Source organism: Cardiocondyla obscurior, linkage group LG10 (assembly GCF_019399895.1).
Source record: "Cardiocondyla obscurior isolate alpha-2009 linkage group LG10, Cobs3.1, whole genome shotgun sequence".
NCBI lineage: Eukaryota > Metazoa > Arthropoda > Insecta > Hymenoptera > Formicidae > Cardiocondyla > Cardiocondyla obscurior.
Window position 1 is genome coordinate 1061146 of NC_091873.1, and position 16148 is coordinate 1077293.

At 44.2% G+C, this 16148-nt stretch overlaps 1 long non-coding RNA gene across 1 annotated transcript in view; it reads left to right on the top strand.

The window, feature by feature from the left end:
• Positions 1-16148, top strand: part of LOC139105863 (uncharacterized) — a 150656-nt gene that overhangs the window by 59409 nt on the left and 75099 nt on the right. The window contains exon 3 of the long non-coding RNA XR_011546250.1: positions 14460-14511. This is a non-coding gene — a long non-coding RNA (uncharacterized lncRNA). The remainder of the gene's footprint in view (positions 1-14459; positions 14512-16148) is intronic.

Consider the following 16148-nt stretch of genomic DNA (forward strand, 5'->3'; position numbering starts at 1 on the left):
CATAAATAAATATTCCGACTCATATAAGTCGTTTATCATTTAACCGGCACTGAAATAGTGATCAGTTTTATTATTCCTTTCTTCGAAATTTTGGATTTGTTACGATAAGTCGCAGTAAGTGGCAATTCAACCGTCGTAATGCAAACTGTTAAAAAAAAAAAGAATAATATTACGTTAGTTTGAAGTCAGGTTAGGCCGTAAAGAGTTAAACAGCGCGGATGCAACGAACGGAGGCGATCTCGCGGAAGACCCTTTTAATAATTACAGTTCGCGGGACGTAAATCATTTCGCCGAAAGCAGGCGTCCCTGGCTCGCTTTGGCTGAACTAAGTGGCCTCCTGGAACGGGAACGTCTTCATCGTGCCGCAAGATCGCGCGGCCCGGCCCGGTTAATGTCTTTATTACCGACGACGACTGGCCGGCCGGCTGGACGAGCGGCTATCGCGAGATAGACAGTCGAGAAGAGGCGGAACAAAGACGGGGAAAAAATACGGGCTTTTTCCCGCGAAAGGCCCGTAGGCCAGGCGGCGAGCAAGAAACAAAGGAGCGGGAAAGAGATCGCTCCCGATGATTGCGCCTTTGTAAGTGCGACTGATTTCTCAACTAATTATCGACTTATCTGCGTTATCTTTGAAGGGCCGTCGTAGATAAATAAAAACGTCCGTAGATTGACAACTTAATTGGTTGCGTGCTCCAGCTTTGCCGTGCCGCAAACATTTTAATACACAAACGCCGGGGACTTCCAGTCTCGCGTCAGCAAATTTAATGACTTGCGCACTGGGACTCTATTTATTTTTGGAAGTTGCATCGAGAGTTTTAAATTTATGCCTTTATTTTTCTATACTGCGGGTAATTAACTATCGAGAATCTTTACAATACCAAGTTTCCGTGATTATGGAGGAGTATTAAAAGATATTCATCTAAGTCAAAGAGGATATTTTTTTTAGCGCTGTCGGGAAACAACCCAGTACGTTAGATATAATTTTTTCTACAAACACCGGCACATTGTAGGCACGCTATTATTAACTTATGATGGAGGGATAATGACCGTGGCGCCAAGGGCCCGTACCCGATTTTTCGGCCTGTATTCAGGCTACCGGCGATTATCACGGCGATTTTCCTATCGTCCATCGATTCTCGATCAATTTATACCCGTGAAATTGGGCAGCGGCAGGTGAAACCCCGTTCCGACCCGTGAGCCAAGTTTTTATTTCCCGGCGAAATTCATAAATCCCGATTTACTGTAACTAATTTACAGCGGATTTATATTGTTCAGAGGTGGCTAGAGCCGCGCGACCGACGACGATAATTAATTTCGGCATGAAAACGCGCTTGGGTGCTTTTAATCTCTTCTTTTTTGGGCCAGCGTGAGCATTTTCTGGCACTAAAATTTTGTCGGGTGTCGGAAAATATTTACATTATAATTATTCGGACTATTTCACGCGCGCATTCGTGCGATTAATAAATAATACTGTTTTTCTTGCCGTGTGCATTTTTAATAACAATAAACACGATACGCGTTAACACGCGGCCGAACGTACGAGTGTGCGGAAATTTTACAATCGCTATGTTGATAAAGTTAATAATAATAAAGTACAATTAAAAAAATGGTCCGTGGCTACCGCGCGGGAGAGGAAACGGTCAGCGAGGAAAATGGAAATAACGCACGGCAACTTTGCGAACTGCAAATGAAGCTTCAATAACGCTTTTGTTTCCGTCGGGTTCTCTTTCCGTAAACTACGCGAAATTCAATGTTAACGAGCGATTATCCGCGCGTTTTCCCATCGGTTTCTGTATCCGAGTCGACGTGTTCAGTTTCCCGTTTCAGAGTTTTGTCGGGAAGGTTAAATGAAAAAAGTGCCGGACGAAAGAAGGAAAGCTCAGGCGGTTTTTCTAGCCGATCTCGAGCGCGCCCAGCTCCGCTAATGAGTGGAAAACGTTGTTAATATTGACGTGAAAATCTACTTGTCGAATAGTGCCGATTGTTTCGTTAATGAAGCTGGTCGTTAGAGCGCGCCCGCGATCCATCTCGTCGGTAATTATCGTATCAGCCTGCGAGAGTGGCGCTTTCCTCTTTTTATTTTTTTTTTATTTATTTTTTGTTCTATCGTTAAAAGCGGAGACTACTCTTCTCGTCAGTCACGGTAGGCTCGTATCACGTATAGCCTCGCGATCGCAATTGTGGCAAATTCTTGTCGAGATCGGCCGCCGTTTCGTGAGACGTTTTAAATGGCTTTTTTTTATGACTATTATGTTGCCTGAACGCGATAAGTGTTGATAATTCTATAATATTGTAATATTAAATCGTAGAAAACGGTAACTTTTGAGAAAGCAAAATATTTAATCGTTCTGCGTCTCTGTAAAACGTATTTCGTTTCAATTTTTTTACTAATTTTAACTTTAATATTAAATTAAATTAAACAGATGACTCGACTTATATAAGATATTTTATTTCATGAATATCCGTTATTGAACACATCGCGTACAATTCTAATATCTTTTAGTGGTCCCGTGTAATCTGTAATGCGCTTTCAACTGCGTTCTACCTTAAACATCTGCCTCGACCCTAGATTTCACTTTCGCCATTGGCAGACACATCCATCTACGCGCACCGAAACGTGCGTATATGCAGGCTTCAATCCTCTTCCATCTTTCGTCTCTTCCACCTGAACGATTTTAGAGTCACGACGCTCACGGGAGAATAAGCTTCGCGTGACAATCGCTATCGACTCGCTCAATCTCTCCCGAATATTTTAACCGAAACCGTCTTTGCTGACTACGAAGAATAAAGCGAGGGATTTTCGATCCTCTCACTTCGCCAAGATAACTTCGAACTTCGGCTTGATTCACCAATGCGAAACGCATATTTTTATTATTTGTCTCCTTTTTTTGTTCTTTTTTTCTTTTTCTTTTTATTCGTCTTTGAATCTTTGGTATTATCGAGCCGTTAAGTATATTTTATTATTTTACCAACTCAAGTATGATTATTTCGCATCTCGTTGTTGAGTGCATAAAAACGTAGTAAAATTATTTTTTATGTAAAAGTACATTATACAATACTATAATAGTATTATAAATCACGGTTTATTGCCTGGATAAATTCTTAGTTATTCATGGTATTATTTAACTTGGCGTGAAGCCTAGGGCACGATGAGGGGTTGGAATTATGGCTTGTACTGTCTCGAATATAGGTGGATAGGTGGGTAGAATGACCGGTTAAACGAGCAGCCTTTCGAAAGGGTTAGTCTTTGAGATTTAAATGGGATCTACGATTCTACGAATACGGATTTGAGTGGGATGACACGGCATAACTCGTTTCGATACCTGGCCCAAGGCGGTTTCGATATCATCGCGGACCCCCTGCGGATCCACGTGGGTCAGTGCGGCTATTATTGAAAAATTAGTACGGCTTTCATGCGCCGGACGGCCCGATTTTTGAGTTGCGTAAGATATCAATGACACACGACGGTTACGAACAGTTATATCACGTATCGCGCGACAGTTGGTTTAATGAAATAAATTTCGAAAAGAATTGTCCACTCCGTGATACTTTCAAATCGATATATCTTAGAGCCTGATAATAATAAATGAAATTAATTTGACGTATGCGATAAAGCGGGACGAGAGACATTATATATTTTTGCGGCGCGTATATAATTTTTTTTTTTTTAATTTTATTTTCAATTATATAAACGACGAGGCGGGTGTCTTACATATCTAGCTTTGTGCACGGTGCAAATACCCGGCAAAACGAATCACGCTTGTCCAGATTCGGTGATATTTAATCGGTCAGCGGCGAGGCTCCCCGCCGGCCCTTTCAGGCATAATGCCCAGCGTTCGAACGTAGCCTCCGAAAATTAGTATGGTTTTAGTACGGCGCGATATATGTACCACGGATGCGCGTTCTCCAATCTGTTCGGGTTAAAAGCCCGCGTCCAGCGTCGCCGCGGGCGGTGCGCGCGGTAATATATCCTTTCACGTCCCGGCGCGGCCACGTGTTCTCCAAGAGATCGGGGAATGCCATTATAGAGGCTCTCGTCCATTCTCCCTCGTATCTTCTTTCTCTTTCTCCGACTACAATGCGCGATTCACGTAACACCGGGCATTTGTAGTCAAACGTATCTGCCGCGCGAACGAGCATCGCGGTTTCCCGCCGCTTTTCGATGCGCGAGTCACGATGCATCCGATGCACAGACCCCTTCGGAAGCCTCGGCTCTCCCCTCTTTCCTCCCGTCCGGCCGGTTCGCTCTGCCCTTTCGCCATTCTAACACCTGCAAGGATTCGCACGGTAGGTGGCTGCCGTACGGTCATTTATATACATACGTCCGCCGCATATATCGTATCGCCGACGACTGCGACGCGTTTGTCCTGGGTCCCAGGTTCAGGTTGGGGTGGCGATGTCCAGGTCGGATTCAGCCTGGCTGGTACATGCATATTACAACATCGCGCGCCGGGTGACTGCGCCGGGCGGACGCGCGATGCACCGGGCGCCGTGATTTATCTCGGCTCGCGCTCTCGCCAAAATGACGCTCCTCGGTGGTTTATATTTGGAAAAAAAGAGCGCGGGTCATCGTCGCGCGCGATGAGGTGTGCTCGCCGGTTTTTATTTCGCTCGTTTTATGAATAATGGATGACGACGGCGCGGCGGACCGCGAGAGCGCATAATCTTCTTTGTGTGTTAATGCGACTGTAATTCTGCGGGCGGGATGCCGATGAACGTCCGGGAGGATGTTTCTGCGATTTACAGCGCACCGGGACGAGCCGAAAAGAATTAAAATCTAGGAAGCTAATAATATCACGCAGCGACGATAGCAGAATTTTATTTTTGTGCGGTCTTAATTAAAAAATAGGATCAAAGTATCTCTGTTTATATGAAAGTAACGTTTAAAAAGTTAAAACAGTACCGTCGATTAAAAGTTAATTGATATTGTTAGCAAATAATCCGAGTCTTCCCTCGATTATATTATTAATCGAAAATTGATGGTGCCGCGTATTCTCGTTGAATGAAGAAGTCAAACATTTTTATCTCGCCAATTAATCTCGGATTTCCCAGTTATTTTCTACAATTGCCATTTAACTGAGCATCTCGAATGATTCTCGTAAACGTCGCGTGGCGTGTCGGTTAATATTTGCGAGCGCTTTATTTTCTGCGAATTTCCGTTCCTACGGAAGACGAACGTTCGTCGAGTAAATCCGTCCGCAGAGTTGGTTGTATTGTTTCGAGGCGGTTGATGCGCATTGCAAGGATAACAATGGTTTTAGGCGGGAACGGTCTGTTTGCCCGGTAGTATTAATTAAAATTGGAGCCCCAAGGTCTTCCGGTTTTCGAAGCATTTCTTCGCTCTTAGGAAGTGGCGACGGTTCACTCGTACTGCAAACGCGCCCGCTCTTTCTCTTTCGACGCCGGCAACAAAGGATTATGGGTAGAACTGTGTTATTCTTCCGCTATGCGGGTCCATTGTGCACGGACATTTTAATTGAAATCCGAGCTATTTTCATTTTCCGCGAAACGGAGGCCACGCCGCGCCGTGCCGTTGGTTTTAATATTAATTGCCGCTTTGATCGTTCGCGATAAAGCGAGCGCTGCTGTCTGGATTTTAACGTGTACACGCACATACACGTACGTTGAAATATGCGTTAACAAATATAAACGTGGCTAAAAACCTGTTAGACAAGCGCGGGACGCGAATAAACGCTCGCTTTATGCGCACGTTTCGTCGGCGTCTCGGTGGAAAAAAAAAAAAAAGATCTCGACGAGGACGTAAGATACATCGGTCTCCCATTTCTCTCTTCATATCAAACGTAAAGTAGAATAGAACTCTCCTCGTTCGTTTATCTCGCGTTTCAGTTTAACGATCGATTTGTCGGAAATCCTGCTCGAGAGTTTATTAACGATAAGAGTGCCGATAAACGCGCCAGCAATGTTCTACATTAGAGTCCTTAGCTTGTTTGGTGTCGCGTTTCTTTCGTTTAGCCGCGCTCGGTCCGAAAAGTACCGCACGCTTCCGCAAATCTGTCCATCGCTCAACTTAATGGCGACAAAAAGCAAAGCGCCGCGCAGCTGGAGGCTGTCGGGTGAAATCTATGAGGCGCAACGAATGCGGCCGGGACCGCTCGGGCCCCGAGGAAATCCACAGCGCGGCGAATTCCCGCGCCTTTCCGCGATTTTACCGTGAAGACCGCGATCCCGTTCTACTTGGGACCTAAGCGACACGGAGTCGGATACGGAGCGCAAGTTTTCAATGCGATTAACGTCCTCGGTTGTCCCTTACCTCACACCGGGGACAATGGCAGGGACCCGTGTTATGCACGCTCTTTGCGGTCCCAAGATCGGCCTCGCCGAGCGACGCATTTCTTCGTGGCTGAAATCTCTCGCGGCGATCTCAGCCGAATAGATCGATTACCGGCTCTCAAAATCGATCAGGGTGAACGCTTGCAAGATGCATCGCGCGGATTGCTTGTATTGTTCGGCGGAAGTTAATCCATTAACGCCGATTGATGCCGCGCTCCTTCATTTATTTATGGATAAACGTGGCCGCACAATAATGCTATTGTTATATTTATTTTGTGAAGTAATTTAATGGAACTGCCCTCTCGGCGTGCAGATTTTCCTCCCGAGATAAAGAATAATTTTATTCGACAATGTAAGTCGCAATTTGTTATTACGAAGGAACGAAAAAATTATAATTTATCAATCTATAATTGTTCAGCTTGATACGAAAACGGTGAATCGTTTGTTACCATTTTGCAGCTTGTTTTAAAAAAAAAAAGCAGAAATTTTCATACTAATTATATTTTCTTCAGTCTATTTCGGCGAGCAATAATTTGCGAGTTATAATAACTTGGTTTAATCTTATTTTGGTAACGATCAATCGGGACCGGTCCAAGTTTCGGACATTTCGCACACCAGGTATTCTATTCTGCAAATGGACCTAAGTAAACAAGTATGCGCTTTCATTTTCTCGATAGGGAAATGAAAAACAAACCAATCGTATTAGCCAATCAAGCGGACTGTCTCGAGCCGTGCCTTCCCTCCGTGGTCGGTCCGATTACAGGCTAAAGGGCCGTGCGAACTCGAGATAGGACGGAGAGACTACACGCTGTAATAACATGCCCCGCGCATACACCCGAGTCCTTACACGTATTTGGCATCGCGCCCTTTACGTCTATCCGGATGTCAGGTTACGTGTTTGACCCCGTGCAGTCTATCTATTCCTCCGCCTCGTTCCCCCCGACGCCTTTTCATCCCGCAAGCCTCATACGGGGAATTCGGTGCCTGTATTCTATTACGCGGACTGATTATTCACTATTGTCCACCTGTAAACAGAATATACCGACGATTGCCAATTTCCATCCGTGTCCTCGGTGCCAGGCGTTCTCCATCGGCCCGCCGGGTATATGTACGCGCGGCAAATAGCAACTTATGTGCTGAGCACGTGTCGATACGTCGCTTTATGTTCTTCCCGGCACTTCAATCCCCCGAACAAATGTTAATTTCAGATTTCGTCCGACGTTGAAACGTAAAACTGAACGCTATATTTTAACGTATCAAATATTAAGACATCTTCTTATTATTCCTACGTCGGTTTGCACATCATTTTTCATTTAAACGTTAACGTAAATGTCAAGAGTACGATGACTGAGAAAGTATATGCAATATTAAAGTAGGCAGTAAGTCCCAGAGTTAGAATAATATTTTTACGTTTGTCCTGCTTGCATCTAGTGTCGCTAATAAATCAAACGCGACCGATGAACCGCGGAAAGGGAGGAGGGTGGCGCGGGAGGTCCTTGAATCTCGATCCCTCAAAGCTAATATAATTATGGAGTATAGTAGGAGCCCGGCGAACAAACGGCTCACGGATACAATCAGGACAATCAGCATGATTGGCGGTCTCAAGTGTACACACGAGGAACTCCCTGGACACCGAAAGCTTAAGACCGACGGTCGTGTCACATTGTCAACGACATTGCTCGCGGAGAATCCTATCGCGCGGGATTCACGCTGAGAAAGACGGCATTCCCGCTCGCCTTCTTTCATCGCGACGAACACACGTTTTCTTGGAAAATCAGAGTCGATTCTACGTGTCGGGAATAACCAGAAGATTAAATCTTCTCCGTTTCTTTTCCAACGTCTAAAATTACAATTTTCAAACTGTAGTTAATTGAAAAAAAAATTAAATAAAAAGATATAATATATATCTAACAAAATAAAACCTCGTGGGTCTTAAAATGCGTTTTATATGTTTAACTGTAAAAATATTTTTTCTTCTTCGCGGTGTTTGAAAGGGCGAGTGAGAAGAGCTCTTGAAAGGACGGAAAAACCCGTGTAATTATAAAGCTTTCTGCTTTAATTGAACCGAGAGATAAAGTCGCGTCTAAAATGTTTACTAGAGGCCGCAATCGAAGCCTAAGATCGTGACCGTCTATCGAGTAAGAACCATTGCAAACCTCGGATCTCATCGGGAGGCACGATATTCGCAAACAAGCAAACAGCCGGTCGGCCCCGCGAGCTGTTGACATTAATGAGTACCCGTAAGACCGACGAATTCAAGGTTTCGATTTCGATGATCGCCGACGGTCTTGGACGGCGATGAAGGGTTCGCCGAAATAGGAAATTTGATCTCGCGCCGGTCGGTCGAGGAGCACCGGGCGTCGCCAGGTCTCCTCAAAGGGAATCTCGCGGATTCCCTGCGTCGAAGAGGGAGGCAAATCCAAGCGTTGTTTACGCAGCATATTTGCGCCGCCGATCGATCGGTCCGCTTAATCGAAGGGTGCGCCTAATGGAATTCGCCGTACAAGGGAATAATTTCCTCGGCCGGGGGAATCCGCTAGCGATCGATGCCATTTGCCGCCGTTCGCGTTTCATTAACACAGGCAGGAGCTAAATTAGATAGAACCGTACACCTCGTCTCTTTGGAAAAACCGTGGTTTCACCGTGACAGTCGCAATTACGGTGAAAGCCCCCCCGCTTTATTCCCGACACGCGACGGAAAACATTCGAGACCGAATCCATTTATAATTTTTAACAAAAGTCATTTGTACCGAATAACCGGATCCTCCTTTCTTCTCGGAGAAGCAATAAAGATGATTTCAAATGTAGTTTAAAGTGCTGTCGTCGAGAAACGCGAGTCGCGGATGAATAAACTCCGTAATGCATAAATCGCACGGTTATATGCGTTCCAGTGATAATCGTCCGACCGCTCGATTTTTCTTTCATCTCATCGCGATGCGGTTTCGTGCCAGAGTGCCCGTTCACAATGGACGACGAAATGCGAGCTTCTCAAAAGCGATTGCGTAAGTTGGACACATTAAGCTCGCGCGAAGAAAAAGACGAACGAAAAGAAATCTTTTCTTTATATTATTACCAGACGAATGTCGGTCCATTACCGCGGATATGTATATGTAATATAAACGCTTAACATAGTGTAGGCCACGCGTCCAAAACCGACCTTTTGTCTCGTCGCGATGGCTCTCGTACAAATAATTAAAAGATTAAATTTATTGAATCTATACCTTTCGCGACAATAAAGCAGTGCATCTTTCCGCGAACTCGAACATTGTGCGCCCAAGGAAAGTTCCCGCCGATCCGACCCTTTGCTCGAACGTATCTATTTCCGCGCGTTATACTCGCGCTACGTGTGTCACCGACGAATTCAGAGTTTCTTATTACGAGACTTGGGCGGCGCATACGTATAACTGGCGGTTGTCGGCCAACTGGTCTGGAAGCGCCGATAACCACGTACCGTGTTCAATACCCGAATTCGAAATGGTGACGGCCCTCGGCCGTGCAATTTCGCCCCGGTTCCAGAAGTAAGCTTCCGCGTGTGTCCGAGAATTTCCGTGGAAACTACGGAAATCGGAAGTCCCTCCTCCCCCGCGCGACGCGTCATGCACCCGTGAGATTCCGCAGAAATTGGTTATCGTATACACGCGTCTCCCATTTCCTTACATCGTGTTGCGATATGATTCAATTATTATTAAACGTATTATTCCATTTCGTTGGTAGAATTAATTAAGCACGCAAGTTTTGCAGTTTTTTTTTAGCCTGATAGGTAGATAGGAGTATTTTTCGTGATAATATATATTATTTGAAAATTTGACGAAGGCACTAAAGTGCCACGCGTAGCGCCTGCTCGATCATTGTCTCCAGTGCATCTTCAGACTGAAAGTTTGGCAAAGCAAAGCGAAACGCCCGTCCCCTTCTCGGTTGAAATAACGAATTAACGTACTTGAAGCGAAGAACGGCGCGAGTTCTCATTAGCGACGGTGCGCGGGGGGACGCGAGGAGAGTGCATCAACTTCTTCGGTATGTAAGTTGTCTTTGCGTGCCCTTTTAATTACTGCGGGCGGGGGCGGGTAAACGGCACGTGCATTTGCATTTTCCGGAAGGGCCGTTTAGAAGTTGCTCCGCGACGTCGTCTGGGAACTGCAGCGCGGTTATTTAATGAATAAAGGAGAAACAAGGGAAGCTGCAGGAGAGAGAAAGACGCGATTGAGAAGAGGAGATCATCGTTACGGGCGTTAGATGCGGAATTGCATTTTAATAGAAACATTAAAAGACATCTGTATCTTTTTTTACTGTATTCGAAATTATACATAGTTTTTTTTCTTTGCTATATCCATATCTGATTTAATTTCAATTTTTTTTAGTACTTAACAACCTATTTCGAGCAGTCCGCAGTGAATTTAAACGTTGCTTTTTCGTTTTGTTCATTAAATTGAGATAATTTTTATTGCAATTGCAATTTTCTTTCAACAGAATTTAGTTTAACGAGCTAGAAAATCTAAACGTTTTTTGGCCGCGTTACTAGTCTACTGCGCGTACTGATTCATGTTAACTGCGCTCGACTGCCGAGTTTGCCGGCCGCCGCCCGCACCGTGAGCACGTGCGTGCGTTTACATCGACCGGCATAATTGTCTCGCTACACGACTAGCAGTAATAATTGTCTCGCTACACGACTCACGATGGACAGTGGCTAGATGGATACTAGACAGACTTTTTTTTCTTAAATGACAGAACCTTACTTTTTGAATTCTATACGGTAAACGAATAAACGGAACGTTTTCAACATTTCTTCTAAAACGGAAATTTCTTCACGGTAAAGCGAAGTGAAATCAGTGACGGTTATTAGCGAGAATATCAAGGTTCCATGGGAAAAGTAACTCGCGCAAAAGCCTCACTGCGGCGGCTTGATGCGGGAAATTGCAAGGTTTAATAAGACGTTTAAGACGGAAACTTTCATTGAATGAGAAGGAGAAAGACAGGCGCACGTTCGCGAATTCGTTCGCCCGGAAGAAGCTTCCTTTTGCTGAGAAAACTTCAAGAGAGACGCGCGTGTCCGCGAGTGACGTTCGCGGTATATTTCCTTTGAGACGAACTTTTGACGAGCAGATTCGCAGATGTATCCGTATACTCCCGGCGAGCGAAACGGTGAAACTTTGCATACTTTTATGTCTGCACGGCGACGTGCTTCGGTATCCGTTGCATACTATATAAAGTTGCGTCGATTTTCGAAATCGGAAGTCCTTAAAAGTACATCGCACATGATTTTTTATGTGGACATTTTTTCTTACGTCTTAAAATATTTAAATTAAATTTGCTTGCATGGATAGGAAATACGCGAATCACACGAGCGATGATCGGGATGAAAACGTACGGATTTCGGCTGTTTAACACCGTAATTATGACGCTGAGAGTATGCGCCATTGGGGGTTTCGTCGTTAAATACCTTTCCAACATTAGCATTAACATTCTACCGATGAATTCTGCAATTAGGGACACTTTTCCGCACCGTTATAATTACATCTGTCGTCTGCCGTTGGCTGAGGTTCAAAACTCCATTCGTAGAAAATTGAGTCTTTCTACCCCATCCTCGCATCTCCGGGGATGCTGAGGAGTGAATAAGAAATGAAGGAAGATGCATGAAGCATAACGAGTAATATCCGTTCTACGTAGCGTGCTCGTTCCGACATACTAATTTTTTATGCGAACTATATGCGGTAGTGGATATTAATTTTGACTGTTCCACTTATTTCAATCTTGATTTCTCTTCAGAAATATGCTGCGTATAGTGTTTTACATGATATAGTATTGTATTACACGTACAGCGTTTTATCAGCTTTAGTTGTTTTTATATTTTTTATTATTAATGCAAGATTTGCTTTTACAATTATTATATTATTTTTAAATAATTTTGATAAATATGTTTTTATGGAAAATTAATATTTATAAATTATATACAATGCTAAAAGTATTTTACTGACTGTTAATAATTTATTAAAATCGATATTAATAATGAGCGAACAAACTGCTGCATGCTTTCGAAAACCTGCACGGTGTTTTTTTGATTTTGAAACTATATTAGTTATGGAGCAACACGATTTTTTGCCAAGACAAATAAAGGATTTATATCCGACGTAAGATCCGCGGGGCCGATTCAATTTTTATCTTTAGCCATCTTATCTTTGGAAAGTCTCGCTTACCCCCGCTCGATTTATCGTTCTGCATCGTAACTTTGGTTATCCGCGGATACCTCGGTATATTTTCACCGCTTGCTTCTTCCGTTCCTTCTCTCTTCCCGCCACCGGAAGTACCTTTTGTCGTGGAGGAAAACATTTAAGCGTGAGTACGTAGGACTTTCAAGATGAAACTTTGATCCACCCTGCGAGCACCCATAAAGCGATTCGGTCGATGGAATTTCAGCTCTTTCGCGGTCGAGCGGGTGTCGCGTAAACATCGGAAAGTGGAGAGACGCGGAAGGAAAAAGGCAGACGGAATGACGAGAGAACGGAGGAGGAAGACGGGCAGGTGTGAACGAGAGAAAAAGAAGGAGCGAGATAATGACGAACGTTTGGAATTGCGACTTATCGCCGATTTCGCGTCGAAACTGATTTACCGCGATCGCCAGCATTGCTGAATGGCCCTCCGCGATTCGCCTTTGTGGGAAGAAAAATTCCACGGCCGATCAATGAACGGAATGCGATTGCCTGGTCGGCTTTTATTATCCCCGTCGTAAGTCGACGAAATACAAAACTCGTCGGTCGCGCAAGAAGGTGATATGTAAAATGGTCCAGACTTTCGATCTCAATTTCGGCTACGGGGCAAAGAGAGACCGTACATTTTTTTTTTTTTTTTCATACATTTGCACGTCAGCTTTATAGAGAGGCGAATATGTATCGGTTGACACTCGTTTGATATAAATTTGCCAAACGCTTTTATTTAGTCGCGCGCTCCTATTTGTGGAAACGTCACGGCCGCTTTTCGCTTGCACTCCGTGTCCGCTTTTCGAAAGTAGTTCAATAAAATATTTAAATGAACGTGCTGACAAGTTCGATAATGTTTTTCAGCGGTATTGACCGTGACTCGTTATTCATTATCCGCGGGAGGCGTGAAAAATAGAAAGACGGCGCGGATCGATACCCGCGGCAGTATCGCAACGGAATTGTAGCGTCGGTTTAATTGAGTGGGCCCCGGCCGCGGCCGGCCGGTCGGCGTGCGTTGTTCGATCGCAAGACGCGCTTACGTACCCGCTTATTTCACAAATCCCGGCTATTGTAGTCGCTTAAATGGTCGACCGAGTGTGTCTTTCTCCCTGGATCGCGGTGACACAATGCGCGGTATCATCGAGTCCTGTTTACATAACCCGGCATCTGTCACAACTATTTGTGTCCGGAGACATAGATTCCTTCCACAGGCTCCGAGCCTAGCAGCTTAAGCTGTCGTACCTTTTGTCGCGCCACCGGCTCCCGCGTCCCTCTTCTCGTGGTCATGCTCGAGTGCTCCGGATCAGCAAACACGCACAGTCGCGTCCTGTTCCGCGAGAGATTTCGTCGGGCGCGTCCCCTCGTCTCTCCGAATACGTTTTGTATATTTTTGTTTCGAAAGAAGCCGCTCTAAGTCGATGGAACATTGTGAATACCTCTTAGAATTTGTCGAGCACGAAGACAACTCGGAACGTATATACACGTATACTTTTAAACGCAAAATTCTCCGTACAACCGAAGTATAAAATTCACAACGTTGCGAAATGGTTCGCGGAATTCGCGGGATGGTAAATTTTTTTTTTTCCCTCGTTTTTGACGTGGAGTTTGAAAAGATTTAATGGACACGTGATATTTTCGTATTCTCCGTCCGTTGAAATTTCAGATGAAATTTTAAACTCCAACATTTTGAACTTGTAAGCTTTCCGATTTTTCGATTCATGAATATTCGTTGAAAATTATTAAAAATGCGCATTTTATAAAACTAGAAGAAATCATGCGCGCGCTATTTTTTAAAAGACCCCAATTACAAACCACAAAAAAGAAAATTATAGGAGAACGTAGCTCGCGCACGGCACGTACACCTCTCACTCTTATTTTTTTTTTTTAATTACTAGTATATGTACCGAATAATGCAAATAATTTCCAGATTCTTTTTGCTAAAGAAACTAATTGCTTTCGTGAACAATTTTTTTACAGCACGCGTGGGCGAATCGTGTTTCTCAGGCGACCAGGAATCTAAATCGAACGGGTAAGCAATCTTTTTTATTTTTTTCGACCGGGCAATCTGGTCGGCTCGTTATATTATTCCGAGCGATCAGCATGTTCAAAAATGAGAGAGCCGTTACCGCTCGCAGCCTATCACTATCGGTATACCTCGCTCGATTCACGACTGACTTTACAAAAGCAAAGTGGTAGACAGCGGACGGATTGCGGGTCAAATTACAGGCTCGGCAATCCCGTAGACACGCGGTATATTCATGTATGTCAAATTATATATAAGGTTCAAACTCATCGTGTAGTTTTTCAGTCGTAGAGTCGAAATCGCGATGAGCAACGCTGATCGCAAGCACCTGAAAATTGAAATAGTTCGAGAAATTAATCAACTAAACTCACTGTAAAAAAAAATTGTATACATATAAAAAAAAAATTTAATTCTGGGTATAATATAAAATATTAAAAAATATTTAAAATCGGGATAGAGAAAATAAATCATAACCAATAAGATGGGTAAGAATTAGAAGTTCCAAGTTCGCGAAAGAATTATAAAGTTTTTCTGCGTGTTGTAATGGGATTACAATGGCTGCGCTTACATTCCCTTCATTATATCGCACCACGGTGGCATTATGCCGTCGACCACCATGGAACAATGACGCATAACTCGAATGATAAATTCGTCGATGGCGATGTCGCGCCGATGACTTATGCGAAGTCGGGACTCCCGGTGACAATGTTCGCGTGTACGCGATAATAAATATCGGCACCGCCGGGAGTTATCAGCCTCTTGTAATAAATATATGTAAACTTGGGGGCAGCGCTTGAAATATCGGCACCGCTAATGAATTTCCATTACGCTTCAGGCTTAACATCGATTTTACATGCTGCGCAAATGCCGCGCGATAAATCGCGCACGAAAAATAATACAAAATGCATAAGCCTGAGAGAGGAGAAAGGTTCCGCTTTTATCCCTTTTGAAATTATTTATGAAAATTATTTGTCACGAATAGAAAAGGCAACTCGATCGTTCTTCGAACATAAACGTTTTTCGACGTTTGATATACAAAAATACGTGTGCGAAAATGGAACGTAACGTGTAAAACAGAAAATAAATACGCGGAAAAAAAAATACAATTTTATGTCTTATCGACTGCAATAGATAAGGAGACTGTTAGAAGTTGCAGCGAATGCTGGGCCAACGTCGAGATCCGAAGCACATCATTCGATAGACAGGCGAAACTTGGAGAACCGCGTAAAAGTTATATCATCGGTTTCTTCCCTGACGCCTCGGCGATTGATAAAGCATTTCGATTTTTTTTCCTCGCGAGGATACGATATGCGTATTTCCAGCGATCGGCTACACGTGCAATACTCGCATTTCTGCACGTTACCCGAACAGCGGGCGCATAACTTCCGGAAAGTTTGCTCGCCGGACGTGCTATTCGCGGCCTCGGTAAACATGAGTTATTCCGCGTTCGAAGTGAGACTGCATTAGCGTTTCCGCACAGCCCGCGTAAATATTCCTCCCTTGCCACCCGCATCTTTCAATTTTTTTTTCTCGCCTTCTGAAGAACATCCGTTACTCGTGCAGAAAACTCGCATTATCGATAAAAACCGCACAAAGTCGAGTGCTCACTCGTGGCAAGCAGCCATGCATTTCGCATGCAAAAG